A 4,875-nucleotide genomic window follows, 5' to 3' on the forward strand; every position below is an offset into this window, starting at 1 on the left:
TGTGAGGAGGTCTGCACAGGGAACAGTGTTGTGAGGAGATCTGCACAGGGAACAGTGTTGTGAGGAGGTCTACACAGGGAACAGTGTTGTGAGGAGGTCTGCACAGGGAACAGTGTTGTGAGGAGGTCTACACAGGGAACAGTGTTGTAAGGAGGTCTACACAGGGAACAGTCTTGTGAGGAAGTCTACACAGGGAACAGTGTTGTGAGGAGGTCTACACAGGGAACAGTGTTGTAAGGAGGTCTACACAGGGAACAGTCTTGTGAGGAAGTCTACACAGGGAACAGTCTTGTGAGGAGGTCTACACAGGGAAAGGTGTTGTGAGGAGGTCTACACAGGGAACAGTGTTGTGAGGAGGTCTACACAGGGAGCAGTGTTGTGAGGAGATCTACACAGGGAACAGTCTTGTGAGGAGGTCTACACAGGGAACAGTCTTGTGAGGAGGTCTACACAGGAACAGTGTTTTGAGGAGGTCTACACAGGGAGCAGTGTTGTGAGGAGGTCTACACAGGGAGCAGTGTTGTGAGGAGGTCTACACAGGGAACAGTGTTGTGAGGAGGTCTACACAGGGAGCAGTGTTGTGAGGAGGTCTACACAGGGAGCAGTGTTGTGAGGAGGTCTACACAGGGAGCAGTGTTGTGAGGAGGTCTACACAGGGAACAGTGTTGTGAGGAGGTCTACACAGGAACAGTGTTGTGAGGAGGTCTACACAGGGAACAGTGTTGTGAGGAGGTCTACACAGGGAACAGTGTTGTGAGGAGGTCTACACAGGGAACAGTGTTGTGAGGCAGATATTAGATAGGATAGAGAAGTTTTACACAATCACTTTCTAACTAACGTCTGACAATGAATAAGTTCAATTAACGCCACTGTCGTCATAGAGGCAAGAGGGCAGTTAGCAGACCAGAGACAAATCATCACACAGCACACTACCTTCAGCCCAGAGGGCAAAGGTCAGAGGTCAGGGGATGAGGGAGGAGAGGGGGGCGGTGGTCAAAAGATTGAACGAGGATGTGAAAGTCTATTTTAAGCAGAGGACAAGAGGAGGTGACAGAGACAAAAACAGGAAGTGATTGATCTGTTTGCTGAAAGGGCATGAGGGGGGGGAGGGGTGACGATGGTCTCCTTGAACAAGGGATGACCTCTAATAAAGGAGAGAGAGAGGGGGAGAGAGGGAGAGAGGGAGAGAGTCAAATAAGGCATGAAGGATGAATACAGTGTCAAGTGCAGACAAAGCAGAACAGCAGAAAGGAACAAAGTGACAAGTAACATCTGGGGACTGAATCTCAGGATGCAGCGGGTCTGCTTACAGATGGGTGCTCCAGAGGACACACGCAGAAGAACCCGTCTAGAAGGGCAAACTGGGGTGAGAGATTACTCTGGAACAACAGCAGTAACAAAGAACAAAACAAATCACAAGAGAGTGATGAGTCAGGGCTCACGTTCCTAGAGGCGTGTGGACGACAGAGAGCTCACGTTGAGGTTTGAGCGCTCGCGTTGAGGTCTGAGAGCTCAAGTTGAGATATGAGGGCTTACATTGAGGTCTGAGAGCTTACATTGAGGTCTGAGAGCTCACGTTGAGGTCTGAGAGCTCAAGTTGAGATATGAGAGCTTACACTGAGGTCTGAGAGCTTACATTGAGGTCTGAGAGCTCATAATGAGGTCTGAGAGCTCACGTTGAGGTCTGAGAGCTCAAGTTGAGATATGAGAGCTTACACTGAGGTCTGAGAGCTGACGTTGATGTCACTAAACCTGCTGGTTGCTGGGAATACCTGGCCTCATCAACACGAGAGCATGGGGTAAGAAATGTCACCTGACCTGAGAGACTGCCTGGGTAAAGTTTATCGCCCTCTCCTGGTGACACTGTGCCATTTGTTCATAAATAAGCTGCTGAGAGAGAAGGAAACTCTCAGCATTCATCTGTGCTGTTCCAAAGCAGTTTGAGTGGTACACAAGTGTGTGTGTGAAGTAGTACACAAATGTGTGTGTGCATGTTTTGTTTTTGTATATTCACCTCTTGTGTGTAGTTAAGTGATGATGGGTGGTGGGTTGTGTTGGGTGGTGGTAGGTGGTGTTGGTGGTTTATGGTGGTGTTGGGTGGGTGGTGTTGGATGGTGATGGTGGTGATGGTGGTGGATGGTGTTGGGTGGTGATGGTGATGGTGTTGGGTGGTGATGGTGTTGGGTGGTGATGGTGGTGGTGATGGTTGTGGTGATGATGGTGGTGGTGATGGTGGTAGTGGTGGTGAAGGTGGTGGTGATTATGGTGATGGTGGTGGTGGTGGTGATGGTGATGGTGGTGGTGTTGGGTGGTGATGGTGGTAGTGATGGTGGTGGTGATGGTGGTAGTGGTGGTGAAGGTGGTGGTGATTATGGTGATGGTGGTGGTGGTGATGGTGGTGATGGTGGTAGTGATGGTGGTGGTGATGGTGGTAGTGGTGGTGAAGGTGGTGGTGATTATGGTGATGGTGGTGGTGGTGATGGTGGTGATGGTGATTATGGTGGTGGTGGTGGTGATGATGGTGGTGGTGATGGTGGGTGGTGGTGATGGTGGTGGGTGGTGTTGGGTGGTGATGGTGGTGATGGTGGTGATGGAGGTGATGGTGTTGGGTGATGGTGGTGTTGGGTGGTGGTGATGGTGATGGTTGTGGGTGGTGGTGGTGATGGTTATGGTGGTGTTGGGTGGTGATGGTGATGATGGAGGTGATGGTGTTGGGTGGTGGTGGGTGGTGTTGGGTGGTGATGGAGGTGATGGTTGTGGGTGGTGGTGGAGGTGATGGTGGTGGGTGGTGTTGGGTGGAGGAAGGCTGCTTGACACATTCCAACCAGAGCAGCTGAATTTCCCTGTGTTCCATTATCATCTCCGCTGGTGTGGGACTTTCAGCGAGGACTTTGTTGCCTTGCCAACCAGCAGCATCGCCCTTCATCCCCATCATTAGCCCATGAGCCAGCGCCTCCTGCAGGTCGTCCCGGTAACAGCATCGGCACAAGGCCGCGGTCTCTTCCCTGTGGAGAAGGTGAGGAACAGCAGGTGCTGGTGCGGTTCCTCCCCAGAGACATGTCTTTATATCCTTCTCCCAGGCTGCCTTTGAAGCTGACCTTGAGACCAGCCCCGTTCAGAGAAGCTTCCTTCCATCTGCCGTCTCTGAGTCATAAGACAGACGACATCAAAGAAATAAGACCGTCTTAAAGGAACAGGAAGAAGACGTTTCAAAAGGAGAAAGCTCTTTTTCAGCAGAGGGTCACCTGCAGGTATTCAGGAAGCTACAGCGTGCTAATGGGAAACTGCCTGAATGTTGATGTATTGGCAGGTGTATAACAAGCGTGTGTGTGTGTGTGTGTGTGTGTGCGCGCATGTGTGTGTGTGTGTGTGTGTGTGTGTGCGCGTGTGTGTCTGCATGTGTGTGTGCATGTTCGTGTGCATGTGTGTGTGTGTGTGTGTGTGTGTGTGTGTGTGTGTGTGTGTGTGTGTGTGTGTGTGTGTGTGTGTGTGTGTGTGTGTGTGAGGTGAGTCTGTACAGGGCTGTATGTGGTTTGGTCGTCTGAAGGTGCTGCAGTGGCCATGAACTCAAGGACCTGCTGGCATTTTGTTTACTAAGTTCTCAGCACAAAGATGTTGCCACCTACACACACACACACACACACACACACACACACAGAGCCTACACCCGCATGCCTCCACACACACCCACCACACACCATCCCACCTACAACCGCCCCTCTACACCCCACACATACTACACCTGCTCCTACATATGCTCCTGTCAATAAGACACCAGGGTACAGAGCTACAATATAGAGTACAGAGTACCAGTAGGGTACAGAGCTACAATATAGAGTACAGAGTTACAGTAGGGTACAGAGCTACAGTATAAAGTACAGAGTTACAGTAGGGTACAGTACTACAGTATAGAGTACAGAGTTACAGTAGGGTACAGAGCTACAGTATAGAGTACAGAGCTACACCAGGGTACAGAGCTACAGTATAGGGTACAGAGCTACACCAGAGTACAGAGCTACAGTAGAGTACAGAGCTACTTTAAGGTACAGAGCTACAGTAGGGTTAAGAGCTACAATAGAGTACAGAGTTACAGTAGGGTACAAAGTTACAGTAGGGTACAGAGCTACAGTAGAGTACAGAGCTACAATAGGATACAGAGCTACACCAGGGTACAGAGCTACACCAGGGTACAAAATTACAGTAGGGTAAAGAGCTACATAAGGGTACAGAGCTACAGAAGGGTACAGAATAATAATAGAGTACAGAGCTACAATAGAGTACAGAGCTACACCAGGGTACAGAGTTATAGTAGGGTACAGAGCTACAGTACAGCACAGAGCTACAATAGGGTACAGAGCTACACCAGGGTACAGAGTTGTAGTAGGCTACAGAGCTACTGTAGAGTACAGAGCTACACCAGGGTATAGAGCTACAGTAGAGTACAAAGCTACACCAGGGTACAAAGCTACAATAGAGTACAGAGTTACACCAGGGTACAGAGCTACACCAGGGTACAAAATTACAGTAGGGTAAAGAGCTACAATAGGGTACAGAGCTACAGAAGGGTACAGAATTACAATAGAGTACAGAGCTACAATAGATTACAGAGCTACACCAGGGTACAGAGTTATAGTAGGGTACAGAGCTACAGTACAGCACAGAGCTACAATAGGGTACAGAGCTACACCAGGGTACAGAGTTGTAGTAGGCTACAGAGCTACTGTAGAGTACAGAGCTACACCAGGGTATAGAGCTACAGTAGAGTACAAAGCTACACCAGGGTAGAGCTACACCAGTGTACAGAGCTACACCAGTGTACAGAGCTACAGCAGGGTACTGAGCTACAGTAGAGTACAGAGCTACAGTGCAGTACAG

This window comes from Brachyhypopomus gauderio, chromosome 6 (assembly GCF_052324685.1).
Source record: "Brachyhypopomus gauderio isolate BG-103 chromosome 6, BGAUD_0.2, whole genome shotgun sequence".
NCBI lineage: Eukaryota > Metazoa > Chordata > Actinopteri > Gymnotiformes > Hypopomidae > Brachyhypopomus > Brachyhypopomus gauderio.